Raw genomic sequence first — 7,521 nt, forward strand, 5'->3', positions numbered from 1 at the left:
AATCTTCCTTTGAACGTTGATGAGATTCTGAGCCAATTCTTGTTTTGGTCTTGGTAATATCTGTGTATTTCCCTTTCTCCTAAAAATGGGGAAATGCAAATATTAAGGCCAAAACATAGACTGAACACTGCAGGAATGACAGAAGAATACCAGCAGCAGTCCTCAGAACTGGTTAAACTCACTCTCTCTCTCTCTCTCACACACACACACACACACACACACACACACACAGAGACACACACACAGACACTGACACAAATGCAGACACACACACACACACACACACACACACACACACACACACACACACACACACACACACACACACACACACACACAGACCTTTCTGCACCTGCCAGGAAAATGTCCAGTCATCTTCCTATGGCAGCCACTGGGAAGGCAGAAGCGTATTTCTCAGTGGATGCTGTCCTGTCCCTTCAGCGCTGCCTGGAGACTGTATTGGAATGGATGCAGTCGAATGGGTTGAGGCTGAACCCGGACAAAATGGAAGTCTTGAGGGTGGGTGGTCCTTCCACCAGCGGTATAGGCAACTCTCTTACTTTTGGGGGACGACCCTTACTGCAAAGAGTGAGGTCCACAGCTTGGGGGTACATCTGGACCCGGTGCTTACCATGGAAACCCAGGTGGTGTGCGTGGTCTGCTCCGCCTATTTCCATCTATGGCGGATTGCCCAGCTGCGACCCTATCTTGATGGGGGGGGCCCTCACTACTCTAGTCCACGCGCTCGTAATCTCAAGATTAGACCATTGTAACGCACTCTACGTGGGGCTACCTTTGAGGTTGACGCGGAAACTTCAGATGGTCCAGAATACGGCAGCCAGGCTTCTTAGTGGGGTGAGAAAACACCAACATATCTCCCCCACTCTGGCTGCTTTGCACTGGTTGCCCATCCATTTCCGCGTTGACTTCAAAGTGTTAATGATTACATATAAAGCCCTAAATGGTTTGGGACCTCAATACCTGGCAGATCGTCTTCTCCCACCCAGATCTACCCGAATCACCTGAAACAGCCAGCAGGGATGGCTGAGGGGTCTGGCGCCGAGGGAGGCCTGGAAGGAAAAAACAAGAAACCGGGCCTTCTTGGTGGTGGCCCCTTGGCTGTGGAACACCCTCCCTACCGAAATTCGGCTGGCACCCTCACTGGGCATTTTCAAAAGCCAGCTGAAAACTTGGCTATTCAAGCAGGCCTTCCCTTCAGTCAATTAAGTCATTCTTATTTCTTATTTCTCTTCTTTTGATTCTTGCCATCTTGGGACTGTTTGCTTTAAATTGATTGTTAAAATTGTAAATTTACGATATTATTTTTATATCGTTTTGTTTTTTAAAATGTAAAACTGTGTATAGTTTAAATTGTTTTTATCTTGTATGTTGTGAGCTGCCCAGAGTAGACTATGTCTAGATGGGCGGCATATAAATAAATAAATAAATAAATAAATAAATAAATAAATAAATACATACATACATACATACATACATACATACATACATACATACATACATACATACATACATACATACATACATACATACATAAAGAAATATTTTAAAGTGACAAAGGATGTGGCCATCTTTGATTCCTTCTTGAAAGGGCAATGCAGTGAGGCAGTGCTTATACAATTTCTGTCTGTTCTTTCTACCCTGTTCCTCTATATTCCTTACATCTGAAATCAGTGCTGCGGCAATAAGATTTTGATAACTTCAGTCAACAACTTTGAAGCAGAAAAGCCACATTAGGTTTATGCCTATGGTAAAGGACCATCCTCTCCTTTGTCTCCCTGCATTTTGATTTCTCTTTCCCTTGTGTAATGTGTGAGCACCAACTTCTACATGAGGAATCCATGGAGATGTTGCTGTGGGCCATGGACAGCCAGCAGATCTTTGCTCCATCCTGTGGTCATCCCAGAAGCACACAAATACCCCTGCTTCAGTTTGTATTTATCAGAAGATAGTACATATGCCAAGCATCAATCTCAAACTCACCACAATCAAGGAGCAACATATATCCAATCATTTTGTCAGATACTGAGTCTTTATATTCAAACTACATAAAATCTAAAAGCATGATTTTCCTGTCTCAATAGGAAACATGCCTTATTTTATCAAGGAAGGTAGAACTCTCTCAGCATCTTGTTCATAGCACGACAGAGAAGTGTTACTAATATAGCAGCTGGCAAGATTTCTGTACATAGATGTCATTATAATAACCATGTATAATTCCATCCAAAAGACCCACGAGTCACGCATTTCAAAGAGCTTAGGCCCTTTCCTTCTGAACAAAGGAGGGGAAGTTAGTCTCAGTTGGATTTGTATGTAGGTTTCCAGATTTGATTTACAGATTTACAGATTCTTATCGAGACCACCATGTTGTCTTCACAGGAGCATACGGAAGATATTAAGAGATCAAAAACAACATCTTGTTTCCTTGTTCTGAGAAAAAGGAGATTGTACTTTTCATTAGCGTACCCAGAAATGTAAGTTGCTCAGAAAATGTAGCAGTTAAGAAGGGTTTATCGTAAGTTTGCACTAAATCAGTGTTTCCCAGGCTGCGGGGTCGTGACCCTCAAGGGGGTCACAAAGTGTTTTCTAGGGGGATTGCAGGTCACCTTACATGTATTGTAGCCCTTGTTTAATAATTTTTTCTTGACCTCTCAAAATAGGATATTAAAGTTAGTGTGTGTGAGAGAAACAGGCCCTTTGGGAGGGAGAAAGAAGATTCTACTTCCTGAGAAGGGGTGGTTTAAAAATGCCTTTTTAATGGAGATATGGTGGTGGGGGTCTCAGGTTACTTGAGTATTACAAAAGAGAATCATGATTCAACAAAGTTTGAGGATCACTGGACTAGATGCTATGGCCACTCATATAATGGAAACAGAGTAAACGAAATTTAAAATGTGTTCTAAGCCAACACCTGGACTTAGGAAGTCTCCTGGCTTCTTGAACTCTCATTTCAAGGAGAATGACAACCAAAGCAGTAGGGAGGGGTGATCATTTCAGTTCAGGTCATGGCACATGCATACATCCAAACCAAAGTTTACAAATTATTCAAATTTAGGATGGAAAGAACTTGCAGTTCATTTTACTACATTTCATATGTATGTATGCAGGAGGCTAGTATGATCTGAGACAGGTGATAGGTAGATAAATAGGCAGACAGGCAGGTAGATGGACATGTACGCATATATTCATATGTATCATTATCATTCATATCTATCTATCTATCTATCTATCTATCTATCTATCTATCTATCTATCTATCTATCTATCATCTATCTATCTATCTATCTATCTATCTATCTATCTATCTATCTATCTATCTATCTGTATGAATGATAATGATACATACGAATGTATGCCTACTTATCCATATACCTGCCTGTCTGCCTATTTATCTACCTATCACCTGTCCCAGATCATACTAGCCTCCTGCATACGTACATATGAAATGCTAGTAAAATGTTTATGATGGGTAATGGGTTCCACAGCCAATGCTGCTTTGAAAAGAAGTTTATTTGATCTTGTGGAAGGTTGCATGAACAAAAAGGAGAGAAAAGTGGTTATTTTTTTTTTCATGAAGCATCCTCCCCCTTCCCCTTCCCCATCATTACCTTTTATGTGCTTCAGGAGAATCTTCAACTCTCTGGAGCAGATGGGACTCAGTGTGGCTGCAGAGTGAAGTGGGAACCAGCAAAAATCACCTCCTTCTCCCTTCTGTTCACAACTTCACAGAAGCATCTGCTGGATGAGAGTAGCCTGCAAAACGAAAGACAGCTTTGGATGCAACCCAATGTATCTTCACTTATCTAAGGAGGCACTTAATTATTCTTCTTGTTAACTATAAAGTCTTGCATCCTACAGAGTTCATTTGATTTATGCATTTTCTCTTAACGTCTTTTGAATCACTAGATCATGTTTCCCAGAAAACAATCCACATTTGCTCTGTTTCCATGCTGGGTGTCACAGGGTATAATCCATTGATTCCAGTGTGACTGTAGAACTCCACATGTATAATGAGTGGTTTTCTTCTGTGAGCTAGGAAAATGTGCTCTGGGTACAATGCCAGTAAAGACCCAGAGTCCTCTATAGAAGTGCTCCTTTGGATCATTAATGTGGACACACACTGCCCTGTTGGTGAAATCAGAAGGGAACATGGTGATCACTATAGTTGCCTGTGTAAAAAGGTTCCCTGAATCTGTCTTGTAATTGTAATTGTAATTTTAAGATGTTACATATGTTATATTGCTGTGTTTTATTTGTAAGCTGCCCCAAGTAGACACTGTCTAGAGGGGTGGGGTAAAAATTTAATAAACAAACAGACAGACAGACAGACAGACAGACAGACAGACAGACAGACAGACAGACAAATAAATAAATAAATAAATAAATAAATAAATAAATAAATAAATAAATAAATAAATAAATAAATAAATAAATAAATAAATAAATATTTTTTAAAAATGACCAAGAGGCTTCATCCTGAACCAGGCAAATATGTATATTACTTGTACTTTCTTTGATGAATACATTAAGAAAAACTTTGAAAACAAATAAAATAACACAGAAGACAATGACACCCATCATAAATTTTACAGTGGACCCCTTTTCAGAGCAGTGATGATAATGATGGGCTCACAAGTGAGTTCTGACATAGTGGACACTCCCCTGAAAGTTTTCTAAGTAAAAAAGTACTTGACCAGTCCCTTCATCTGGTGGGGTTCTAGGACTCTGCAACTAGTCCAACCCACCACAGGTGGCAGGGCACATAACCCCATTAGCTCCCGCACCCCATGTCCTGCTTAATCTCTACTGGCTCCTGTGGATTCAATTACTGGACACCTGGCACTGCAGGCATGCTCCAACTGTCTGAGCCACCAGCTCGCATTTGGAGCATTACCTGATATTTAATGAGGTAGCAATGAGGGAACAAAAATGCCTACAGGTGAGCACTAACAATTATAAGGGGTTAGAAAGATTTTCATTGGGCAAATCACCACTGAAGATGTTAAGTGAAGAGACATTTTAAATGTAACTTTTTTGCTTTTATTTCCTATTTATTTATTTAGCCTATCTGAGATCTAGATCATGCAGTATGAACTTCTTTAACCACCAGTTCAACTATTTTTCTAGATTCCGCTTAGGACATTTTTTTTTTCATTTTGAACTTTCTTCAAAATACATTCAAATCCTATAAGACAGGCTGTCTTTTCAACTGGCTGGCTGAAGTCCAAGGCTAGCTGCTTTGGGCTCTCCATAGGGCATGGGTGGTGTTTACAGGCAGTAGGAGGAAGTGGTGATGGAGGTGGCAACCAGGTACAGGTGGTGTTCTTTCTCCTATTTCAAGCACTGGGAGCGCTTGCAACACATCTGTAAATCCTATGCTTCCGAAACCATCACCAAATTTTAGAAAACTGATCCAGCTCCCTTTTTAAAAATCTCCTATTTCTACCACTGTATGTGCTTGCTTTTTTAAAATGTTCCACTGAAAACATACATATTTGCATAAATATCCCCAAGAAAGAGAGTCAATAAAACTGTGCAGGATAAAAAAAAGAAGAGCATGTAGCACCTCATGCAACTAGCTCAAAATAATATTCAGCTTTAAGTACTCACATTTTGAAATTGAAAACAGAGTGCACTGTTCAAAGAACTGAGTGGGAACACTTCAGTTCCCCATACCAGTTACTACCATTAAGATAGCAATCAATATTTGTACTTATTCAGTTTCCTGTCACTCCACTGGACACACAACCCAAGCTCACCCAAACACATGCTTAATTATCTGCCACCTGAGGCAACCCTCGATGCATCTGCTCAGGTGGGCTACAGCCTCCTAAAGTTTGTGCCTGGTAAAATCTCTTGAACGAGTACCCTATTAAGCTTCTGCTGAACAGAAGAGCCTTCTGGCAGGGTCATACAGAACCTTGCTGCTTGCAGTTACACAAGTAAAGGGTAAGTTTTCACCACGTAGATCACAACCTATGGAATAACAGTGTTTGAACAACTAGTGCAATCCCACATTCCTGCACCAGCAGACCTTTCCCCTCAGCAGAACCTCAGTAGGATATTGACCTTGTTCTTTATGTTTCCATAATACTATTTGTTCTGTTCTCTCTCTCTCTCTCTCTCTGGTACTCTGTTCTTCTTCTCCTTCTTCTCCAAATATTTAACATTGCAAGAAATTCTGGGGAGTGATTTCCCTCTTGTGGAGGAGATCTCATTCCACAAGACAAGTGAAAAGGAATGCTGTCTTATGGCACAGCATCCTTCCTGCAACATATTGTGCTGAAAGATTAGGGGGGCCCTTACACATCACAAAAAAAGGAGGGCAAGCCAAGACAATGATTTACATAAATGTGCCTGTGCTCATGTATTTAGGAGTATGCATTGCATCTAGAGATGGGCACAAACCTATCGAACCAGCAGTTTGTGCTGGTTCATCCTTCAGCCAAAGAGGTGTTTGTCGCTTCCCAGCCCCACCTCCTTTGGCAAGTGCCCACTCTGAGGCAGTGCTTCTCTGTCCCACTTCTTCCAGGCACTGCCTCTGAGTGGGAGGTTGCCAGAGGAGGCAGGGCTGGAAAATGCCAAACATCTGTTCAGCTGAAGAATGAACCAGCATGAACCATTGGTTCCGTGGCTCTTGCCCATGTCTAGTTGCATCCCTATTAGTAGGGCTAATCTATCCATTTCAAACATTTTAAATGAAATAGATGCCTTGTTCTATCCCATTTCACAGACTGCCCTTGAAACTCCTGAGAGTAATATCAAAAGGACTAACAACAAGGCTAATGTCCATAAAGTCTCACAGCTAATGTGCTTCTTGATTCTCAGGCTCCTGGTTGAAGTCCCAGATGGTGCACTAATACTCCACTGCCATCAATAAAGATTTCTATAGCATATAAACAGGGAGGAGGGATTTAGACAAATGTTCCTTTGAAAGCATACTTAATTAATACATTGGAAATAAAAATGAAAAGAAATAAAAGGACTATATATTGCAATTACTACCCACAAAATTTACAGTGAGTGTCAGTTAGGAGTAGACTATAAAGAAGTTTACAGCTCTATAAGAATGTAAACCATTTAAATTAAAATTGTGAATAAAGTGTCTCCTTGGATGAGAGTATTTTAAAAGACAATGAACAAGTTATTTTATTTTGTCTGTAAAACAGCATTGAGACTGAACATGGTTTCTTTAAAAAAACACTATTTAAAGAATGCTGCTTCTGCTTTCAGAATAGGATGACACAACATATTGTGTTTGATTGTCAATTCAGTCATATGCAACTTAACTTGTAATTAAGCCCTATTTTATCCAGTGGAATTTGCTTTGTGTCCTCTCATGGGGAGAAAGGCAGCACATGGATGGATGGATGGATGGATGGATGGATGGATGGATGGATGGATGGATGGATGGATGGATGGATGGATGAATACTGAGTGAAGTACAGTTAGGATTTAAATCTAATTATAAAATTAGGGCTCTAATCCTGTATACTGTTATCT

The 7,521-nt window shown here is 40.4% G+C and overlaps 1 long non-coding RNA gene across 2 annotated transcripts in view; it reads right to left on the minus strand.

The window, feature by feature from the left end:
* Nucleotides 1-4,325, minus strand: part of LOC140706870 (uncharacterized) — a 63,697-nt gene extending 59,372 nt beyond the window's left edge. For both annotated transcript variants that reach the window (XR_013538694.1, XR_013538691.1), the window contains exon 1: nucleotides 3,627-4,325. This is a non-coding gene — a long non-coding RNA (uncharacterized LOC140706870). The remainder of the gene's footprint in view (nucleotides 1-3,626) is intronic.
* Between the last annotated feature and the right edge of the window lie 3,196 nt (nucleotides 4,326-7,521).

Source organism: Pogona vitticeps, chromosome 1, assembly GCF_051106095.1.
Source record: "Pogona vitticeps strain Pit_001003342236 chromosome 1, PviZW2.1, whole genome shotgun sequence".
Taxonomy (NCBI): Eukaryota; Metazoa; Chordata; class Lepidosauria; order Squamata; family Agamidae; genus Pogona; species Pogona vitticeps.